Consider the following 25,160-nt stretch of genomic DNA (forward strand, 5'->3'; position numbering starts at 1 on the left):
CAAGGTCATAAAGAAGATGGCAGAGACAAAATTACCTTGGGAGTCTCCTTACTTCACACCCTTTCCTTGTCTTTCTTCGGCAGAATGCTAAACCAATACCAGCCAATAATCAACTACTGCACAAGCTCAGAGGCTGGATGGCCAGAGATAAAGACAAACAGAACATAAACTCAGAGGTTAACCACGCACTCTTTTATTATCTTTTTAAATGTATTTGCATTTTTATCAAGATAATTCATGTGCCTAGTTTTAAAAGTAATACTACAATGCTTATAATGAAAAAAGGGAGTCTAGCACACGCATTCAGTCCTCCCAGGCTCTCTCCAAAGGAAACCAGTTGCAATTCTCTTTAGCTGTTTCTTCTGGTGTTTCTCTCTCTATTTCTATACGACAGGCTTACATATCTTTTTGTTCACTTGCCAGTTTCAGATATTATCTTTCATCTTCCTATTACGAAAGGCGAGGCTTTAGCTGTTTTACATTGCCACAAATTCTCTCTCTCTGTTTCTCTTTTGTTCTACCACTACCTCTTCCAATATCACCCCTTCCAATATCACAAATGTTAAATCAATTGTCATAGCTCACATTAATGTAACTTAAATATTATCCACAGCTGATCAGCATCATGAACTCATTTTTTTTCTGGAATTAATTGCCAATCTTTTCATTTGCCTTGTTTTCTATAGACCTATCACTAATTCTTCCCCAAATTCTCTGTCAGAACTATAAAACTCTCCCAATACAATCAAACACGTCCTAATCCATGAGTCCCATTTGATTTTTGTTGTCTGCATGGCTTCAGGAGCATGCCCTTCTCCTGCTGCAGCCTGGTCTGTTGTCACACTATGCCTGCTGCTCAGTTGTTGCCATGGTATTCCTCTTTACTGTCATCCTGGGATTTCCAAAGCCTCTCCCCTGCACACTCTCTATTTCCTGGAGCCCAGATCTTCCTCTTTCATCTTCCTCTCTCTCTTTTTCTTATAAAGATCTTCTGTTCACTTCATGAGAAAGAATGCTTGGAAGATATATTTTTTAGAACTTCCATATCTCAAATTGTCATATTCTAGCTGCATGTGTGATGAATAGTTTAACTGGATATTGAATTCTAGTTGAAAAGTTATTGTCCATGGCAGACTTGAGCCTCTGTCCACTAGTTATTATTGTTGCTGTGAAGAAGTCTGAGTCATTCTGATTCCTATTCCTTTGTATATGTATTCTGTTTTATTCCTTAAGTTTTCAGGATCTTCAATTTCTCCTTTGGTATTTTGGACTGGGACAATGATGAAGCTCAGCATGAGTCATTTCTCATTGATCGTGCTAAATACTTAGTAGGACCTTTCAATCTAGAAACTCATGACTTCAGTTATGTGAAATTTTCTTGTAGTATGTCTCTGTTTTTCTTTTCTCCATAATCTCTGTCCTCCTTTTGAAACTGCAATTAGTTGTATACTAGATCTCCTAGCTTGACCATTTTTTTTTTATCCTTTATTCTTTCGCTCATATTCTCTTTTTCTTTTTTGTTTTAGTTATTAGAAAATTTCATTAACATCTTCCAAATTTTACTAAATTTTTCATTCCTGCCCTAATGTTTTTAATTTCCAGGAGCTCTTTCTTTTACTCTGTAGTACTTTCCTTCCACTTTTAAAGTATTCTAGGTTATTTTTCACAACTCTATGAAAATATCAATTTTGTTTTGATTTTTTTTAATTTTGTCCCCCAACTGCACTTTTTTCCTTTTACTCAAAATTCCTTTTACTCAAAGGTGTTAAAAGCTTGGATTCAATATGCAACTTATTTTTCTCTCATAAAAATATCTACGGGATCATATAGCTGAGACATAGGCTATTAAATATTTTATAATGAAAATTACTCGGATAATTTAGTATCAAAATAACCTTTCATTCATATCTTATCAAGAACAAAAATATGAATAAATAGTAGCACAGAAAATCAAAAAGCCTTGACCTAATTATTTGATTTATAATTATTCGCTCCAGGTCTGACATAAATGAAGTGAGAGCAACACATTGCCCACTCCTCAGTCAGAGGAAAAAAGGGATTCTCTAGCACTGTACAGGAAACCACTTTCCTTTACCATTAGCCCTCTCATAAACACACAAGCCGACAGTAGCCCTATACACATAACCTTGAGTAACCTCAAGAAACGCAAAATGTGGGTGATAGAGTAGGCATTTTTTTTCTTTATATATGTAAAGGTTAAAGAGTGTAGAATAGCTTTTTTCCAAAGAAGAGGAAACTAAACATGTTGCTAAATTCTCAGGAATTCGGGGACTACGTAGGGTATTTCTCAATAAGTATCCTGAACATATTCCCACTTATAAAATTTCCCCATCTGTCAATTTCCCTGCCAGCTAAAGGGGATGGGATAGTTCATTTTTCTGTTTCCAAGAACATTTTTTTGCACAGTTTTGGCATAGAGAGGTAGAATAATTCTCCCCAGTAGCAACTCTGCTTTCTCAGGGAATGTGATCGCTTCACTGAGAACAGTGATACTACCAGAAAAAAAAAAAGAGATTCACAAAACAAACTAACTAAAAAAAGATAAAACTTAGGGCACATATTTTCTTTCTGTTTCTATAGTTCACTTACTAGCTTATTTCTATTTAAGCATGTGAACACGGTCAGGAACATTTCATTTCCACAAACATGATCCTGTGCTTAGCTTATCTTGTGTCTTATAGTGCCTTGGGTTTACTATTACATAGTCTAAGGAAAATTTTTGAAAATATTATACTATTTATCTGAGTGAGAATACTTATTAACATTAAAACCAAATGAAAAAAATTATTTCTTAAAATATAAAAAGCCAAAGAATGAAAAAGTAAACAACTAATTGTTCAATCTTATGGTGTCTACTTGTAGGAAACAGTCTAACAGAATTGGCAAAAACTGTAATAAAAGGTCCCATATCAGGATGTTTCTCCATTCTATAGTCAATGATTTAAGAATCCACACTAAATTCTAAATTTGTACCTATAATGCTTTCATGAAAAATTTGGGGTTTTTTTTTGGCATATAATAATAATATAAAATTTCTAGATGTAGATTATTATTCTTCACAATCTTCGTTATTTCAAATTATTGGTTTTGTTTACATTTTTATTGTTTGGATTGCCCCATGAGAATATAAACTCCATGAGATCAGGAACTTTGCCATCTTTCTCACTGTAATATCCCCAGCACAAAGTAACTGACTCAACGAATATTTGTTGAATAAATTAATTAACAAAACTCTGTTTATACTTATATGACCCTATATTTTAATCTTCACGAATATTCTGTGCTGTGGTATTTTTATCTCCAGTTTACTGCTAAAGAATGAAACCCTGATTTGAATAGAACATATTTACTTCCCCAATACTTCTATTCATAAAAAACCAAATATAACCTAATATAAATAAACAATTCATTAATCCAACCCTGTTGCCTCTATGACATTAATGAATTTAACTTCATTTCAAATGAATTTGTAGGACACACAGTTGTGATAGGCAGTAAGAAAAAGTAAATTTCAAAGAAAGAGCAACTCCATTTTTAATTTTTGTGCATTTTAAAGTATACAATTTGAAATCTTTAAGAAATTCTACTGATTCACTTTACCATAAGTACACCAGTTGTCTTAATTCTTGTGAATTCTTTGTCATTAACTTATTCAATAACTCTGTCAACAAATATATTCATATATTCAGATAGACATTCATATACCTGTTGATTAATATAAGTATATTTATATTCACTTATAAAGAGATTTATTACTATTTTAAAGGCACCATGCTGAGTCCTAGACAAGTGCAGCCATAAAAAATGAAGGTCAAATGAATCTCAGAAAGTAAATTTATATTGATGTTTCTCATGCCTCCATCTTTCTTTTTGAACATGAAAGTCATCACTCTACACTCTATAAAATGATGTGCTCTTTATATTTCTGAAAAATGCAGACAACAACGCACACTAAATATGTGCCACCCTTGTTTTCTCTAATTATCTTTCTTAAAACTCATCTACCAAATGAAATTGTCTAATTGGACTCCAAAAACAGTAAAATTTTTTGATCTATAACTAATTGCATAAATTGTATGTATAGCAAAATTTAAGGAAGTTCTGCTTTATGTCATTCAATGAACTTGATAAGGAAATAAGTGACAAAGGTTTCCAAAAAATACTAAATGCCCACCCCTACTACACAATCACTCTTTTAATTACATTCTGAAAATTTCTATAAATCAGTTATTAGATATGTTTCAAGTCTAATCAAGTCTCCTAACATATTGCTACATAAAGTTAAAACTTTTTAAATGTTTTGTCTATATTATAGGCAAGGGGGAAAAAGCTTGTATCCAGCCAACAGTAATATAACTTGGACTTGTTTTATATGATAAAATCAGACAGTGGCAGTGCAAGAAGTTCTTCCTCAACTGTAGTAGGATGCTACTGTTTTAGAAATTGTCACCAGCTAGGAATCGAAGACCAAGAGATTTGGCTGTGCTTGCTCTGCTCAGTGTAGTCATTTCATTTCTATTAAACTCTGTATTCTCAGCTAAGATAAACTGGGAATTTATAGCAGCTGTTTGTGTTGGTCTTTTCTCATTAATCCATATCTTAACTACAACAATACAAATACCAGAATATAATGTTATATGTGGAAGAGGATTAAAATATTTTTGTTTTGATAATACTAACCATAGGAATTAAAGCCAAATCTTGGCCCCTTAGAAAAACGTTAGAAACTGGGAGAGTAAAGTGGGGCTTTCACCTTCTACATTCATTCATAGGAAGCATGAGTTCAAAAAGGTTGAGAAGCACTGAGCTTGAGAATGGGGATATTATTAGCTGCCCCAATTAGCTCACAGTGATGCTATGAGAGACCAAAAGAGCAGAAGGCCAACGTTGATGGTGCAGAAGAAACAACAGGTAGAAGAAGTTGGGAATTTGGATGGAGGCCATATCCTTAAGGCTTTGTTGGTCATAATAAGGAATTTCAATTTTCTTCTGAGTACAGAGGGAAGTCATTAAAGTGTTAATAACACACAACAATGGTGGTTTAAAGCAAGGTAGACATTTGTCCCTTTCTCTCATCTAAAAGAAGTCCAAAGGTAAGCAGATTGGTTTCTGGATCCAATAAGCTTTAGGGACTCAGAATCCTTTCAGCTAACTATTCAATCATACCTAAGGTATGTTCCTTATCCTCACAGACCAAGATGACTGCTGGGGTTCTAACCATCACGAGCACATTCCAAGCAGCAAAATAGAGGAAAGAACAAAGAAAATGAGAACAACAGGCATGTGCCAGCTATTCTTTAAAAAGTTTGTGGAAACTGACATTCAACACTTTAGTTTGCATCCTATTGGCCAGAACTTAATCACATGGCTATATCAAAATGCAATGAGCTTAAAAGTGGCAGCTTAAAAATGGCAGTTCTAGGGGCCGATCTGGTGGGGTAGTGGTTAAGTTCACATGCTCCACTTCAGCAGCCCAGGGTTCACAGGTTTAGATCCTGGGCATGGACCTATGCACTGCTTATCAAGCCATGCTGTGGCAGCAACCCACATACAAAATGGAGGAAGACTGGCAACAGATGTTAGCTCAGGGCTGATCTTCCTCATGAAAAAGAAAATAAAACGGAAGTTCTAGTACTAAAGAAGGGGATGACAGATATTAAGTAAGCAACTCACAAGCTCTGACGTGAACATTGTCAGAATAGCCTGGCTTATACAATAGTAACATACCATCTCAAAATCTCAGTGCCTTAAAACAAGGATGATTTATTTCTTGTTCATGGTATATGTTCATCATGAGTCAGCAGAGGGGCTCTATCCATCATTCAGTGACCCATGGATTGATGTCGCTGATGGAGAAGCCTCTACTTCATATGGTACAAATCACCATGCCAGAAAGAAAAGAGAAATGAGGAAGCATCACTGTGTAGGAGCCAAGATGACCCCAAATGACCCTTGACTCCTATATTCACACATACCCCCAACATTATATCAGGGTTGGCCTGTGTGATCAATAGAATACTACAGAAGTGATGTTATATTATTTCCAAGGCTAGGTGATAAAAGACATTATCACTTCTGCCATTCTCTCTCTTAGATTACTGGCTGTGGGAGAAGTTAGCTGCCATGCTGTGAGCAGTCCTATGGAGAGGCCCACGTGGTGAGGAACTGAGGCCTCCCGCCAACATACAGTCAGAAACTAATGGCTCCATCCCCAGCCCAGAGCATCTTCAGACTTCAGATGACTATAGCTCTAGACAACATCTTGACTGCAGTCTCATTAGAGACTCTGAGCCAGAACCAACCAGCTAAGCAACTCCCAGGCTTATGACCTAAAGAAACTGTGAGACAAAAAATGTTTGTTGTGTAAGTCCTGGGATAATAGCAATAAATAATAATACACACTGTCTCTAAGTTTCCATGTACATATTGCAAACTGTTGGCTAAAGCAAGTCACATGACCGCAGCTAAAGTCAACTGCTTGAGGAAGCTCTATACTACTCCATGTGCCCAGAAGGAGAGAGAGTTAAGTATAAAATACTTTTTCAATAAGTTTATTGATGTTTGAAAGAAGGGAGAAGTAGTAGGCATGTAAGGAACATGGAAGTCATTGCTCCCATCCTCACAACCACTAAAAAAATGAACAAACTACAAATCAACAGCTCTTCTTAGATATGTCAAAGAAGGAGGTCACAGGGCAAACCACTGCCCCAAAATTGGAGAGACAGGCAGATATAGAGAATCATAACTTAGAGTAGAAACCCAGAGGCAGAAATCTCTGCAGGAACCAGTACTAGGGTGAGAAAATTTAAACTGCTACTGATGAAATGCTGTAAGTTTAATGTGGATAAGCCTGGAAGGTAAAACTCCAGGAGTGTCCAGACTTGAGGGGAAGAGCCTTACAGTTTCATGAATTTTACCTTCAGGAGTCCTACCAGGTACTCTCAGTGAAGAGCAGAGAAAAATCCCCTTATGCTTCCAGCAGGGGAAAAAGAAAAATAAACATTTTGAAATAAACCCAGAGCATTCTGTTCTTCTAAGCAAGGCCTATAGTTAGGCAAAACTATTTTACCAGGGCTTAACAGACCAGGGTTTTACCAGAGCCTAACAGAAATAGGGGAAGGGAAATTCTCAACTCCAGTCCTCTCTGGCCTTCTTGTCTCACTTGAGGGTAGAAAAAACACTGAGCAGCACTTGTGAAGGTCACAGCCCAGGGGCACAGGCTCACTAAAATGTTGACACCTAATCAAAGGTCTAAAGAATGCTTTCTCTCCCCTCACACATCACTACCACATCTTAGGGCTCCTGTATAATAATAAGAGATTACAACTGAAAGAACAACATCTTATTGAAGAAGGGGAACCCAAAGACAACATGGAAGACAACAACAAGGACACTAGAGGAAATTTTAGCCCCTGACACCTACACCTACAGCAAGCAGTAAACACAGCATAACTCCTAGCCAGATAAACATAAACTTCATACTAAAGGCCTATTTACCTCAGTTCCTTTTACCCAGTACGTCATGTCCAGCTTTCACAAAAACCACAAGGCATACCAAAAGACAAAAAACACAGTTTGAAGAGACAAAGCAAGCATCAGAATCAGACTCAGATATGATAGAGGTGTTGGAATTATCAGACTGGAAAATTAAAACAACTATGATTAATAAACTAAGGACTCTCATGTAAAAAGTAGACAATATGCAAGAATAGATGCATAATGTAAGCACAGTGATGAAAACTCTAAGAAAGAATTAAAGGAAAATGCTAGAAATCAAATACACCATAATACAAATGAAGAATGACTTTGATCAATAAATTACACACAACCAAGGAAAGAATCAGTGAGCTTGAAGAAGTATTAATAGCAACTTCTAAAACTGAAAAGCAAAGAGAAAAAAAGAATTTTAAAAGTTTATACAGAATATCCAAGAACTATAGGACAATTACAAAAGGCATAACATATACATAATTGGAATTCTAGAAGGAGAAAAAATAAAGAAAGGGAAAAAGGAATTATTTTAAGTAATAAAGGCAGAGAATTTTCAAAAATTAATGACAAACACAAAACCACAGCTCCAGGAAGTCCAGAGAACATCAAGTAGGATAAATACCCCCAAAAATCTACACATAGGTATATCATATTCAAACCATAGAAAATCAAAGATGAAGAAAAAATCTTGAAATAAATCGGGCGCAGGGGGAACCTTACCTATATAGAGAAGCAAGGATACAAATTACATCACACTTTTCTTCTTGCAAGCAAGATAACAGTGAAGTGAAATATTTAAAGTTTTGAAAGAAAAAAACCACTAATAAAAAATTTTCTATCCAGTGAAATTATTCTTTAAAAGTGAAGGAGAAGTAAAGACTTTCTCAGACAAACAAGGACTAAGGAATTTTTTTCACCAGTAGACCTGCCTTGCAAGAGATGTTAAAAGAAGTTCTTCAGAGAGAAGGAAAATGATATCGTTCAGAAACTTGGATCTACATAAAGAAAGGAAGAATGTTAGAGAAGGAATAAGTGAAGGCAAAATAAAATCTTTACTTTCTTAATGATCTAACTGATAACTGTTTATTCAAAATAATAATAGCAACAATGTATTTAATGATTATAATTTTTTGGATAAGTGAAATCAATGACAGCAATATTATAAGGGATGGAAAGAAGGAATTGGGAATATTCTGTTATGAGGTATTTGCACTACCCATGAAGCAGTATAGTATTATTTGAAAGTGAACTTAGATTAGTTGTAATATATAAGGAAAACTTGAAGACAACCACTAGTTTTTTTTTTAGTAAACTTGTTTTTTTTAAAGTAAACTTGAGATGCTGAGAAAGGAGAGAAAAGAAATCATATAAAATGCTCACTTAAAACCAGAGAAGGCTGAAAAAGAGTGGAAGACAAAAAAAAGAAACAAAGAACAAAAGGCAACGAACAAAAAACAATAAAAATATGGTAGAAATTAATCCAACTATATCAATAATCACTTTAAATGTCAATGATCTAAATACACCAATTGAAAGACAGAGATTGTCAGAGTGGACAAAAAAACAAATATATGTTGTCTACAAGAAAGCTACTTTAAATATAAAAATTCAGATAAATTGAAGGTAAAAGGATAGGGAAAGATAAACCATGCTGACACTAATTAAAAGAAAGCTAGAGTAGCTGTATAAATGGCAGAGAAAGAAAACTTCAGATCAAGGGAAATAATCAGGGATAAAGAGAGGAATTACATAATGATAAAAGGGTCAATTCTCTAAGAAAATTTAGCAATTGTTAATATGTATGCATCTAACAACACAGCATCAACAAAAACTGACAGAACTTCAAGAAGAAAGATTAGAGTATTATTATAGTTGGAGACTTCAACATCCTCTCAGTAATTGACAGATCCAGCAGACAAAAAATCTGTAAAGACATAGTTGAACTCAACAGCACCATCAATCGACTGGATCTAATTGACATCTCTAATATGCTTCATCCAACAACAGCAGAATAAACATTGTTTTCAAGCTCACAGGGAACCAAGATAAGCCACATTCTGGGTCATAAACACACCTTAACAGAATTAAAAGAATAGGAACTATCCAAAGTATGCTTTCATACCACAATGGAATTAAACTAGAAATCGATAACAGAAAGATAGCTGGAAAATCCCAAAATATGTGGAGATTAAACAACACACTTCTAAATAACACATAGGTCAAAGAAGTCTCAAGAGACATTAAACAATATTTTGAATTAAATGAAAATGAAAATACAACTTATCAAAATTTGTGGGATGCAGCAAAGGCAGAGTTTAGAGGAAAATTTAGAGCATTGAATGCATATATTAGAAAGAAGAAAGATCTAAAATCAATAATCTAAACTTCTTTCTATCTTAGAGAACCAGAAAAAGAAGAGCACATTAAATTCAAAGTAAGCAGAATAAAATAAATAATAAAAATTAGAGCAGAAATCAATGAAATTGAAAACAGAAAATCAATAGAGAAAGTCAACAAAACCGAAAGTGGCTTCTTTGGAAAAATCAATAAAATTGATAAACCTCTATCCAAGTTAACTAACAAAAAAAGAGAGAAGACACAAATTATTAATCTCAGAAAGAGGGAACATAACTACAAATCTCATGGACATTAAAAGAACAATAAAGGAACATTATGAACAACTCTATGCACACAAATTTAATAACCTAGACCAAATGGACTAATTCCTTGAAAGACACAATCTATCAAAACTTACATAGGAAGAAATAGACAATCTTAATAGGCCTATATCTATTAAAGAAATTGAATCAATAATTAATAACCTTCCAAAATAAAAAGCATGAGGCCCTGATGGGTTAACAGGTGAATTCTACCAAACATTTAAGGAAGAAATTATACCAATTCTCTACAGTCTCTTCCAGAAAACAGAAGCAGAGGAAATACATTTTAACTAACTCTATGAGGCCAGCACTACCCCAATACCAAAACTGAAGACATTACAAGAAAAACTACAAACCAATATCTCTCATGAACATAAATGCAAAAAGTGTCAACAAAATATTAGCAAATCAAATCCAACAACACATAAAAAGAATTATACACCAGGACCAAGTGGGATTTATTCCAAGTATAGTATGCAAGGCTGTTTCAACATTTGAAAATCAATTGATGTAATCCATCACATCAACAAACCAAAGAAGAAAAATGATGTGATTATATAAATAGATGCAGAAAAATCATTTGATAAAATCCAACACTCATTTATGATAAAAAAAACTTTCAGCAAACTAGGAATAGAGGGGAACTTCCTCAACTTGATAAAGAACATCTACAAAAAACCCACAGCTGACATTATACTTAATGGTGAGAAATTAAACGCTTTCCTGCTATGATCAGGAACAAGGCAAGGATGTCTTCTCTCACCACTCCTATTCAACATCGTACTGGAAGTCCTAGCTAATGCAATAAGACAAGAAAAGGAAATAAAATGTATGTGGACTTGGAAGAAAGAAATAAAAGAAAGGAAGATATAGCAAGATTGAAAGTAAAGAAGGGCAGGAAGAATAGAGTAGGATATGGAGATATGAAGTTTTGGTTTTTGGAAGGGAGCACTGGGAGGAAGAAGTTATAGAAACAAAGGTGTTTAAGATATAGAAGATAGAGACAATAATCCATAAACCAATGCCCCTCAAAAACAATAGGGGACAGGATTCAGAGTATAGGTAAAGGAAGACACAACATTTATGCTGAAGTTAAATATCCCCAGAATTGCCTTCACTCAGCCATTGACAGAAGCAGTGGAAAAGGAACTGGGTTAACAACTCTCTAGGATTCTGGGGTTTTCTACCTTGAGAAAAAATATCCACCCAAGGCTACCTACTTTCACGTCGCTTTAAAGAAGTTATGTTTTGCCCTCAGCCTCTGCAGAAATAGCTATTCCAAAGAAAATTTCCATTCTCCTTCCCCATTCTACCTCTCTTCTCACCCCTGACCCATAGAATCATTGCAGTGTTTCAACCATATGCACAGTTTTGCAAGATTTTGTATCCAATTATTAATCATGTTGGACTTTACCAAAACGAAATTTCTAATAGAAACTTTTCACTTACGCAAAGTCAACTAGAAGACAATCACATTGAGCAAATGAATAATGGTAATTTTAACAATGATAACGATAACTACTACTTACTAAGCACTATTTTGTGTCAGGCAAAATGTCTCTACTCTGATGCTTCGCTTTACCCTAGCTGAAAGTTGAGTACCAGTGCCTGTTTGACCACTAGGCAGTTTTTAAAGTGCAAAGCTTGTTTTGAAACTATTCTTAAATTAAACTAGTTTATACCATAAGGTAAATTTATTAGGTGTGGTTAAATGGAGGAGAGGTAATTTAAACATATTTTATGTTTTTAAAATGTTACTGGTAAAATATTACCTAGGCTAAAGAAAAGTTGGCTCACTGACCATAGTAACTCATTAGAAGTTGGAATCTGTTTCCTGGCAAATATTTCCTCCTGAAAACTAGGATGAATCATTTTAGCTGAAGCCAAGGTAAAAAATAACTCCAGTATGCCGTAGTTGAGAATGTCAAGTAAGCAGAACTCTAGCTGGACTAAACTTGTTTTCATTAGTATAAATAGATACCAGACTAGTTTATCACCATTATCATTATCAACAAAACTAAATTTTCCTTTGTTTTGGACACAGTTTGTTAATGAAGTTTTTCTCACACAGTTAGTTGTGATTTTAGCATCTTTCTAATGGTTAAGTAATCATTTTTGATAATCCTGATTTGATCTGTACAATAATTTTGATAATATTTTGTTATTCAAATCTCAAAGATAAGCATGATTCATTTTGTGGAACCACGTTTAAATACGGATTGTTTACTACTAACATTATACAACCTATAACTTTCTAACCAACCCTATACAATTAAGAAATCATATTTCTCTAAATGTAGATTTTTCAAGACTCTTCTTTTCTTCTTTTGGAAAATGTGTTGCTTGTTGGGGAACTTAGAAGTGACAACGGCTGGGTCCAAAGCCTGAATATCAGAAGGAAAGGGAAAGTAACACGCAAACATAATGCTTGCATCCAGGTTCAAAATGCAGTTCAACACATGAGCAAGCACAAGTACTTAGAGAACCAAGAGAGAACAACACAAAGCCAGAGGCACAAGGAAACAAGCCAGAATCATTCAGAGAAAATCTTCAGGTAATAGAGAAAAGTTATCAAATTCAGAACATTTTCAGATTCAAAATTGCAGGATATTCACTACAATAGAATCGCTCCATGGTCCAAAATGTTTCACTGTCCCTGAGTCAGGACATTCTGCAGTCACTAAAGGGGTTGGTGTGGCCTAGAAAAAAAATAATAGTACAGATTAAAACCTTAATTCCATAGAAATATTCTTTTTTTCCCATCAACAGCAATGAAGATCTTAACCTATCTTCATTAGGGATAGTTAAACTCCAAAGTCAGAAAATAGATATTGTTCAGATAATATTTCTAAACTTCTCCGAGATTCTTGGATAAAAGGTATTGCAAATGAAATACTGAAATCTACTCTCTAGAGGTTATTTTTCATTTATTAACATATTCTGGAACACAGATAAGAGACAGAAATGAAACTAAAAGGACCTCTGGGAATTCAAAACAGATTTAGCCATTCATTTACTCCTTTGTTCATTCATCACATACTTGTTGAGTAATTATACCATGAGCAAGACCCAGTGCTAGGTGCTGCAAATACAGTGGGGAAGAAACAACTCCTGCCACATGGAATTTATAGTCCAGTAGAAAACATAATAATGTAAAAGAGTACATACAGGGTGTCCAGAGATATATAGCGGGGACTACTATTCCTATCACTCCATGAAGAAGATCACAGGGTAGGGATAAGGGAAAGCTGTCCAGAGGATGAAACCAAACTAATATTTAGATGATAATGTTTCTAGGCAAAGGTGAGAAAGGATGTGAGGGAAAAGCAGAGAAAGATGTTTTAAGCAAAGAGAAATAAGTGAGATGAACTAAACATAAGAACCCAGTGTATTTGAAGAATCAGCTAAAGATAAGAACCCAGTATATTCGAGGAATCAAAAAGAAATGCATTCATTTATTTATTCAACAAATGTTTATTGAACTCTTAAATGGCTGGGAATAGAGCCATGGTCAAGATAGACAAGGTCTCTGCTCTCCTACTGTTTACATTTTGGTGGGTCAAAGAACATTTGAGGCAGAGGAAACAGTAAAAAAGTACAAAAGTTTGATATACTTGAGGAAGAAAGAATGGGTCAGAGAAGTTGGAATCTATTGACCAAGAAGAAAGACCTCCAATAAGGTGTACATGTCGTCAGGAATCAGATCCTACAGGGCTATGTTAGCCAGAGTAAACATTTTTTTTATTTTGTTTGCTACCAGAGGGTTTTAAGAAGAGGAGATATATAATCTGATCTATATTTTTCAAAGATTACTCTGGCTATTACATAGGAAATGGATTATAGGGAGGTGACAATGGAAGTAAGTCCCTGTGCTCCCTTGGGAAATTCTCTGAGATTCAGTTTCCACAATGATCTAATGAAGAGATTAAACTAGATCATCTCTAAATTTATTTCTAGCTCAAAATATCTATGTCCATTATGACCTTGATATACCAGGGAAAGATTTTTATTTAGGAAGAGATTATATTATATGTTTTATACAAACTTAATCAAAATAACTTAGGGGCCAGCCCCATGGCCTAGTGGTTAAGTTCAGCACTCTCCACTTTGGCGGCCCAGGTTTGGTTCCCAGGTGTGGACATATACCACTCGTCAGCGGCCATGCTGTGGCAGCAACCCACATATAAAATAGAGGAAGATTGACACAGATGTTAGCTCAGGGTGAATCTTCCTCAGCAAAAATAATAATAATAATAATTTAAATTAAAATAATTGGGATGGTAAATTTCAATTATTTGAAAAATTTACCTATATTGGATATTGCATGTTGAAACAACGGAGATAAATTAAAAGGAAATTATAGTAGCGACTTAATTCCCATATTCCAGAATTCCTATAGTCCACAAATGAACACTATCTTATAGAGTTCACTCTGTTTAATCTTTGCTAATATTGCCCCCCAGTTAGATTGTGAGTTCCTTTAAGGCAACCTTAGTCAGAAGTTCACTTTTCTTCTTCAAGACTGCTCTCACAGCTCTGGCCATAAACTAGGCACTTAATGTTTTCAGTGTCTAAAATGAATAAAAGACTAGATCTGGAAAGTATTCTCTAAAAATTTCAGAAGAAAAAGGATGTGATTATACTCACACACATAATAGCCCAAGAACTGGAGCCCAGAGCCTATAACTGTCTTATCTCTTTCAACAGAAAAACATTTAGTGAGACTTCTGATATCCTACATCAAAGAGTTGGCGTTTTTTATGTAACGTTAAAATGGATTTTTGCACATCAAACAAATCTATCCCTAGCCCCCTAGCCTTCCCCCTTTCTGGCTCATTTATTATGGACTGCAAATATTTTTGAAACATGATTTGCTCCTGATCTGCTTTCTAATTAAGTAAAAAAAGCATATCAAACACAAAACACCTAGAGATTTACAACTGTGCCCAAAGACCTAGAATTCAGATTATTCTTACTATTTTTCCCAATGTGTTACAACACAGATCATATCATAAAAATGATTTTAAAAGCAATTAAGAAAAGAATAGTTTAAAATTTAAAGAATACAAAATGAGGTACTAGCTAAAATGACAGCAATTCTTTAGTCTAGGCTTAAGGTTTCAGAGAACAGATGAACTGTGGGCTCTACTTCCCAGCAACTAAAGCTTCACCAGTCTTTTGCAAGGAATGACAAATCACACGAGCAGCCTTAAGCATGTGTGCCACATCCCTCTTACTAACTTTGCTTGTCCTGGCCTGTCTCTCCATAGAACATGAAAGTTCCTTTCAAGAAACTTCAAAAGACCCCTCAACAGCAAAAATAAAACACATGTCAGGAGAATTGGGCTGTTGGTGGAACAAAATTTACAACATTCTTTACCACAGGAGTTGAACATCTTTTTTTCTATGAGGGTTCTCTGGCATTAAACGTAAAGTAAAATCCCTTATTCATCTCTCTGTACTTGAAAACTTCAAGCAATTTCAACAGATTATCCAAATGTGGACATAATCCAAATTTGGACATGTGTTTCTTTTTCATTCAATCAATACAACTCATAATCATAAGACACAAAAGATGTAGAGGAATAAGAAAGAAATCATATAAACAGAAGCCCAGAGATGTCAACGGGCAAAGACATAGTCAATGACAGAACAGGGGCTAGAACCCAGGATTCCTAATTGAGACTCTAATGCTCTTTTCACTATATCAAGATGCCGATTGTGTCAAATTACATGTTAACATACCCACAATTAATGAAAACATCTCTTTTAGACAAAGGCATTTCCTTTTACAGAATTAAATCTGGCCCACTCTTTGTAAAGTATAATACTAGTGACAGATTTATATTTTTGTGTCATATTCTGACACATTATTTTAAATCACTAAGAATACTATAATCATAGATTAACATTGATTAAATTAATTATAATTGATATAACACATATGTACAGCTACAGAGATATAGTACATGGAACCAAAAGCTAATGATGTTAAAGAACATACATAACAGACTCTCAACTTTTCTTTTCTCCTTTATAATTCTGAAGTAGAGTTGTAAGCTAAAACATCACTGAATTCAATCATTAGGAGAATAGGGAAGTCAGCTCCTAAAACATGCGTGCTGCTATTGGTTATATAGACAGTGATTTAATATTTCTAGAGATCACTAGAAATATATATTCCTAGAATCCTCTTTGTTGAGATTAAAAGGCCACCATACTTTTAATCTAAATATAGTGCCAAGCATAAATAATTTCACTGCCGCTATTCCAACTAAGAAACTCTGGATGTATAAACAGACTTATCTAGAAAGAAAAAATATCTGCAGTAAATTCATAATACCCCAATTTATTAATATATTACAAATTATGTGCCAATGGGTTTAAAAAGCACCTCAAGAAGTTTGACATCCCCTACATTTAGTCAAGAGAATTCAACTCCCATTGCATTATTAAAAACTGATATCTATCATCATTCATACAGGACCCATCTCATAGGGCAAGGGAAATGACAGTTGGTACCATAAACATGATCTGAATTGGCCATAGGAGAATATTACATGATTTGAGATTATGCGGAGTTGGAACTCCTGCTGCATTTTTCATATACCCCCCACACTTACCCCTAGAGCTAGAAAAGATGCTAAAAATTAACTCTCTTCCAAAGTCATCCTCCAAAGATAGGTTTGACCACATGTTGTTTTCAAAATCAAGAGTATTCTGTATACATAAAAAGGATACTATAACATGACTATAAGAAATTCTTTATAATTACTATGTTGTAAGAGCTGATAAAAAAATTTCTCTGGTATGAATAGTATAAAATTAGGCATGGAGTACCTCTTATAAAACAAAATATGATAATTAAAAGTGGGGTTTTTTAGAGGACACTCCTTATCATACCCAGTCTCCCTGTAGTATTAACATATTTTCCTTCTTGGTAGTCTCTTCTCCACTTATTTCTAGGACACCATTGTCTTTTCATTCTCCACTTATCTCCTCATTTCTCCTTCTCAGTGCCCTCTGGTCTTCTCTTCCTCTGCCTTCCTATAAATGTTGGTAAGTCTCAATGTTTCAACATAAGAATTTTTACCATCTTATTTCATTTCTCTTCCCTAGATGATATCTATCGTCATGAATATATCTATTAATTGTATGCTAAGACGTCTAAATATAGGTATATATATCTACTTTAAGGGCTTACTTCATTCATTTAACAAATACGGCATTTCTGAATACCTTCTATGTGCCAGGCACTATTCTAGATGCTGGAAATACAACAATGAATAAGAGAAAACAATTCCTCATCATCATGGAGATTACATTCCAGTTGACAGTAAACAAAATAAGTAAAATATATAATATATTAGATAACGGTAAATCCTGTGGTGCAAATAATACAGAGGAAGGAGGATAGTACTTATCTGAGCATTAAAAACATGAATACAGTTCAGCGAAATAAATTATCTCTGCAACAAACTTTGGGATCTCTCATGTATGTCTATTGGGCCTCAGGCGATAACGACAACACAGTATCTCACACCTTAAATTAGCCTAAAAAGATTAAAAATTGTCTTTCATTCTAAAGTCATCAGAGCTTCTCCAGATGATGCACTCAAAGTATAAATTATGCCCAAGGTCAGAAAAGTCTTCTTACTAGTAAACAATTTAAATTTATTCTCCCTGTCCTCTGTGGAAAAGATCATTGGTCATAATCCTCTATCCCAGGAATGTCATAGTGACGAATCACTCATGTGTGAGTTCAGAGGCGATGGACAAAGCCCTTAAACCAGCAATTCTAGTAATGCATTCCATCACCCCATGATTCTGATAAATATCAATAGGTGATATAGAAACAAACAAACAAATAATAGTTGCCTTTCATGGTCAAATACAATCGCCAAATGCTGTGTTAAACAGAATTAAAGAATTTTTTTCACAAACCTTCTCAGAGTCTTTACTATCCTAAGGTGAATTTTGAATTTCCAACAAAGGAATAAATGAACTTTTCCAAATAGTTGACCATGGAACACTCTTTAAGAAAGTTACTCCACACTTAGGTTCCATGGACAGTCTTTCAGAATTGCTGGCTTCAACTACTCTTCCTTATTCTGCAGCTCATAGAAGAAGCCCCCAAAAGAATCTGGCTACACTTATTAACATGGGATCACTCTGGAAAGAAGTCCACTTTAGAACATTATGAGTGTGTCACATCTTAGTGTACAACTGAGTACAGATTTTGATGATGGCTGCTGTCTAGAAAATAAGAAGGAACTGATCCACTGAAATGAGTGGAGGGAGAGCAGGGAACTCTAACCGGAGGAGAAAAGCAGTAGGTTATTTCCCTAGAAGCAAACTTCTCCTAGCAATAGTTTTGCTACGATCCAACCTTAAATTTAATAACATCATAGATTTAATAAAATGTTGGTTAAATCATCCCTCAAGACTTCCTTCATATTTAAAAACTCCAAATCCCTTGAAGATACTTGCCAATCATTTAATAACATTAATAGCTTTCTTCTGGCTCAGTAAAAAACTAGAGTGCAAGTTGGGCATCCACTATTTATAACCTATCAGATTAGCTCCTTTATACACAAAGGAAAAAGCCAGTAAATCAGAATTGAGTGGCCCACATGTACAATACACATAGGAAGAAAAACTGGAGTTGATTCTGTCTGCCTCTTCTAGATCTTTTTGGCATGATAAGTCTTCACATACACAGAATTTATGTATATCAATTCCATCTAACTGAACTGAGAAGCAAATGATCTACTCCAAATCATCCATTCTAATACCTGTGTATGTCTATCTATGTAATCAAATAACAGAGGGTTTTCCATATAATACCTGACGGAACTATGAATAGGGTTAATATGTTCCTGTGGAAAATACAGTTAGCAATATGGATGGAAACAGGGATCTATACCAATCAGAGTATAGTCTGTACCTTCATTAGCTACAAGCTGTGGAAATTTGGCAGGACTAACAATTCAAACCTATTTCCATTGCAGCCAGCCACTTCCCCAAATCCCTCCCCTAATCTCAGGGTTTTATAGATCTACACAATCTGTACAGACCTGTAGGAAACGATGCACCAAAGAAAAAGTTGCTGATTTATCAATGAGGTTAAAATCCCCTACCTACACCCTTCACTGAAAATTACTTTTTTATCCTGCAATAGAATAGCTTTGGCACACTATCTATAAATAATGCAATAATAATACTATAATTTGTATAACTCATTTAGAAATATTTTTGAAGATTAAATGTATACCATAAAAATTCTGAGTCAAAGAAAAAATATAAGAATTGCCTCAGGAGTAAATGATAGTTTAAGAGATCCCTTCCAGAGTAGATCTTAAATTGTCTTACCATAAAAAGAAATGATAATTACGTGACATGATGGAGGTGTTAGCTAACGCTATGGTGATAATTGTTTTGCAATATATGTGTGTCAAATCAAATCAACACCTTGTACATCTTAAATTTACACAATGTTATGTGTGAATTATATCTCAATAAAGATGGGAAAAAAAGAAATCCCTCTCAGTTGAGAATTTTCCTCTATCCTTTGAACTCTATCCAATGTTTTACTCCACGTTATAATTCCTCCTCATATTTCACTTCTAATGAAGACTCAGCTAATTCTCATGCTTGACTCCACTCTTCCTAATAATAGTACTACTACTAACAATAGCAATAATTATGTTTGTCATTTGATATTATATGTATAAATTATATATATAGCATATTTGCCAATGAGCCCTGCTCAGGCAACATGTTCTAGGGACATATGGGCTTATCTAACAATGCTACATGTCAGCTCAGAAAAACCAGGTTTTCCTAAACGTTGTCGTATAGTGTGCTATCTGAAAAATCATAAACTGCATTTTCCTAATTGAAGTGATGACTCTGAAGTATAATAACTATGAATATTTTCCTTAGAATTTAGAAACTCATGCTTCTAAACACACAAAAAAACTATTTTCACCACTTTTTTTTGGATTGTAATAAGGTTTTCATGAAAAGAAGTTTTGTTATTTTCACATTTTGGGGCTTTCTTCCTTCATGTTATCCATCAAAGTCAGATTGGAAGATTTTATTGAGGATTAGTCATGTTGTTGAATGGAACATCTCACAAAACTTGGGAAAGTTTCCATACATTTCCAATCACACATCCAGCATTACTGTTACTTAATGCATACTTCAACTTAATTATTTCAGGAAATGCTGAAAATGCTGATGGTGCTACCCAGGCACCCACATGTACACACATGTCCACATACAACCACACCCTACCGAAATTATCTAGATAGGGAAGGTTTCAGAGCAGCGGTGCAGCAACTGCTAAATGATGAAACAACTGCATATATGCATCAAAGTAGACTTGAGATCTCTTTTAACAGACATAGGACCAACACCATTAAACTAGCAAAGCACATGAAATACAGGGATCTTGTTGAATTTCATTAGCAAACGAAGCTTAAAAATATTTAACATTATACCCACCTTATATTTTTATGTCGTTTTAAAATTTGTTTACAAAACTTACAATGATTACAAATCTATGTTGGGTTGTCTATTATTTTTATTTTTGATACTGTCTGAGAAGTTTATCATATAACTTCTAATAGATTCTTGTATTGTGGTTTATTTTTCCAATGCATTCTTTATTTCCAGTTATGTATCAAAGGACATGTCCTCCATGATCTTTCAAGTACCAGTGACTAAATGTATACCTCCCAAGTGGGAGTTTAAGTTAGAAGGAATGTTATCTAAGAAAGTCATTCCTTGGCCCCGTGGCTCAGCGGTTAAATGTGCGCGCTCTGCTACTGGCGGCCGGGGTTCGGATCTGGGTGCACACCGACGCACTGCTTGTCCAGCCATGCTGAGGCAGCGTCCCACATACAGCAACTAGCAGGATGTACAGCTAAGACATACAACTATCTACTGGGGCTTTGGGGAGAAAAAGGGGAAAAAATAAAAGGAGGAGGATTGGCAATAGATGTTAGCTCATGCTTGGTCTTCCTCAGCAAAAAGAGGAGGATTGGCATGGATGTTAGCTCAGGGCTGGTCTTCCTCACAAAAAAAAAAAAAAAAAAAAAAAAGTCATTACTCTCTCCTGTGTCATAATAAAGGATATTTTGACACTACACCTATAAATAAGGCCCAGCTTACTTTCAAGAATATCATACCTCCTTATTTACTCTGGTTTTATAGTTCGTAGTTAGTCTTGGTATACTACAAATAATTCAGTGAAGGTCATTTCCCTTTTTTTCTTATCATATACAAATAAGTATGTATTACTATTGCAACAGCTTTTCTTCTAGTGTGTATTCATACCTTTGTTCTTTCATATTCCTGTACTTATTATACAGATTGGCTTGTGATCTCATTTATCTTAAACATATCCATTTTAAATATCAGAGATATCTGATATTTCATTATCTCTCATTATCTCTTCCTGTGTAGCTATGCCCAAACATTTTCAATTAAAATGCACATTATTTTATTATAAATTAGTCTCCTTCCACTTCTCTTTATATTAAAGTTAAACCCAGAGAATTATATTGATAATTTTTAAATTATGTGTGTAGGCAGGTTATATTACCTATGAATTTTATTTCAGTATGATAAAAGGAAAATTACAAATAATATTTTATAAAGAGAGGGTATCGATTAATGGACATTGACAACAATTTTTTAGAGTGCAAGAACTTTCAAACAAAACAGCTAAAATATTCCTTTTCATATCAAGATTTATCCATCAAATGACATTGGAAAAGACATAAGATAAACAACAAGATTATTCCACAAAGAAATTCATCAGGATTAACATTGTGACAAATTCCTATGATATATTCATGAAAAGTAAATGAAGAAATTGAACTACACACCATATGACTCCAACTATATGACATTCTGGAAAAGACAAAACTATGGAGACAGTAAAAAGATCAGCAGTTGCCAGAGAGAGAAGGGAATGAATAAATAGGAGGGGCACAGAGCACTTTTAGGGAAATGAAAATACTCTATACGATACCATGACAGATATATGTCACTATACGTTTGTCCAAACCCACAGAATTTACAACACCAAGAGTGAACTCTAAGGCAAAGTCGGGACTTTGGGCAATGTTCACGATGTGGGTTCATCAATAATAACAAATCTACCACTCTGGAGAGGGATGTTCATAACGGGGGAAGCTGTGGCTATGTGAGAGCAGGGGCTATATTGGAAATTTGTATCTTCCTCTTAACTTTGTTGCGAACCTAAAACTGTTGTAAGAAAATTAAGTTTTTTAAAAATAATAATAATTATCAGGTGATGGTTAAGTGCTGAGAAAAATAATTAAGTCCAGTAAGGAGACAGAGAGTGCTCATTTATATAGATCATCAGGAGAGGAAAAAACAAAGAGAGAGAAAACTGATAACAGAAATGCAATAAACAACATTTTATTACATTAGTTGTAGATTTATGGAATTTAGATTCCAAATTTTAGGGTTTTTAAAATTATACATATTTTAATTATAGAAATAATTTCAATTTTTTTTTTACAAAATAAACATAATATTTTATGAAGAACAGTTGTCTCAAACCCAAAGAAAGCAACCGAGACCATATTTATGTATGCCCTTCACGTCTTTTTTTAAATACACAGATGTGTTAATTTAACACATAAAATTTTATATTTTACATTTTTTTGTTATCGTTTTTCTGCTACTATTCTACAATGTTCATAATCATCATTTTTGTCATTATATGATATATTATTGAAGAGATAAATTATAATTTACTTAAATATTGCTCTACTATTAAACCTTTATATTGCTTTCAGTATTTCATGGTTTTAAGTAATAGTGCCATAAATATATTCAAGCATTTGTATTTTCTCCATATTTCAGATGACTTTGTGAGACTAGCATCCAAGAAGAAGAAGTGAGATTATGGGTCAGAGAGATTTAAAGAAAACCTGTGCATCTCTTGGTAAATATTGCCCAAATAGATTGTACCAATATAAATGCCATAATAAATACAATTACTGTCTCAGCACTATTTTCTAACATTGGAAGTTCATTATTTTAATTCAAAAATCCTACAAAAATGAATAGGATATAGCACTCTCCCTTAAGGAATTCCTAACATAAGAGGAGAAACAGATGCATAAATAATAATAATATACTGGGATACACAGTCTAATGGAAGTTATTGATTTATAACAAGATTAATGTATATATATGCATATTTTATGTTTTTTTTTTCCTTTGACATTCTATTTCCCATTGTCTATTTAAGGATATGGCTTCCTAGATCTGTTTAAGTATTACAACCAATGTTTGCCTTCCAAGTGGTGGATTTCAAGCTAGGGTATATGTCATCTGAGAAATTGTCTACCAATGATAATCACTTTCCTGTTTTGATTCTGAACTTTCAATACAATATAGGCATTAGAGAAACATATCATATTAAAGTTAGCAAAAGTAGATTTATTTATTCATGAAGCATTGGCACTTATCTTCCAAAATCAGGATGGCCAAAGGGCAAAGAACTATATGAAATTGCCAATATTTGATTTTATAAAGACCTACAAAAATGCAATTTCATTAGTTCAGCATAATATATGAACATATACAAATTTGTCTGTGTGTAGTTTTTCTTTTGCTTTGAAGTTTAATGTTAGATAGACATTTTGCCAGAGGAGAGTAAGCATGCAGAGTGTCAGAGGAAATTGTTTGTGCTGGTCTCTAAGAGATGTGCAGAAGTTCAGCAAATAGAGAGACCAGATTCCAAACAAGGAATTCATAATGAGCAAACCCATGAAAGCATGAAAGAATGTGGCATGGCCAGGAAATAATAAGCGTCCAGCTTGGTTAGTATGCAGTTCCTGCATGGAGGAAGGGAAGGTGGCTGGAGGTAAAAAAACAGCATTCTTTTGGCCCTAAGGACTCTAGCTAATTCACAGCAACGTCCTAATAATTATCAGTTCTCATTTAAGTATAAATTAACATTCTAAAAGGAGCATGTTCTAAAAAGAGCATCAAAGGTTTAGATATACAGTTATGCTTACTCTTTCACTTCATGGCCCGAAACTTCTGTACTTTTATAGTTCTTCCGTTAACGTCCATGATTTTTTTTCTCTCTTCTCTAATAGCCAGCCATCACTTATCACTTCGATCTCTAAAAGTTTTTCTACTACATCATACCACTGTCATCTCATTTATTAACCAGCAGGAGGTTGAAGCATTCTATAACAAAGCACACTAAGATCATGTCTAAAGCAAGTTCATTGACATAATCCCTGAATGAGAGCCCTTAGAATAAAAATGTGAGATTTAGTACTGGGACTTTGTGAATATAACTTTGACTTCTTAGTGGTGTTTTTTGCTCAGTTTACATTAAGGATTAGGTTCCACAGTCAAGACGGCCAAGAGGCTAAATGTTTGATAATCTGGGATATGATATTTACGTACTGTACTGAGTAGTTCAAAACTCGTGAACCTAATCTCCCAGAGTCCAGTATCATAACCTATCAGCTATACGAACTATTTTGCTTCTGGGCACTGAGGTCTGTGATTAGTACAATGAGTATAAATGTCCACCCAGATGTAAACACATGAAAATGGGAAGGCACGTCTTCCAGAGAACAACCACAGGAGACTGAATGTCTGGCACTGCCATTCAAAGAGGAAACATTTCTGTTATTCCTACTCTTCTCTGTCTTTTATCCTTTGACCAGGCTGAGTTTGGAACATGAATGCATCTAATAAATAAGTCTATTTATCACTGAGCTGAATTTGATATCATTTACCAACACCTATGGTAAATGCAAATTTCAGAATTAAAACAGAATTACTATCATAAGTAGCTTTGCCTAAAGGAATACAAAAAAGGCAAATTTACTGACACAAGTTAATATATTTTGAACTGGCCAAGTTCTTCAAGCTTGGTAAAATCTGATCCTACAACTGTAAAAGCAAAGGTAAATG

At 34.3% G+C, this 25,160-nt stretch overlaps 1 long non-coding RNA gene across 8 annotated transcripts in view; it reads right to left on the reverse strand.

Annotated features, from left to right (window-relative positions):
* The window catches only part of LOC147916162 (uncharacterized), a 331,839-nt gene that overhangs the window by 249,679 nt on the left and 57,000 nt on the right, over positions 1-25,160 (reverse strand). The window contains exon 3 of one of the 8 annotated variants that reach the window (XR_015553459.1): positions 11,882-12,871. The exons of the other annotated variants lie outside the window; for them this stretch is intronic. This is a non-coding gene — a long non-coding RNA (uncharacterized LOC147916162). Of the gene's footprint in view, positions 1-11,881; positions 12,872-25,160 lie in introns of those variants that run through there. 8 annotated transcript variants of the gene reach the window in all.

This window comes from Ceratotherium simum, chromosome 10, assembly GCF_057802395.1.
Source record: "Ceratotherium simum simum isolate JZ-2026a chromosome 10, ASM5780239v1, whole genome shotgun sequence".
In the NCBI taxonomy this organism is placed as follows: Eukaryota; Metazoa; Chordata; class Mammalia; order Perissodactyla; family Rhinocerotidae; genus Ceratotherium; species Ceratotherium simum.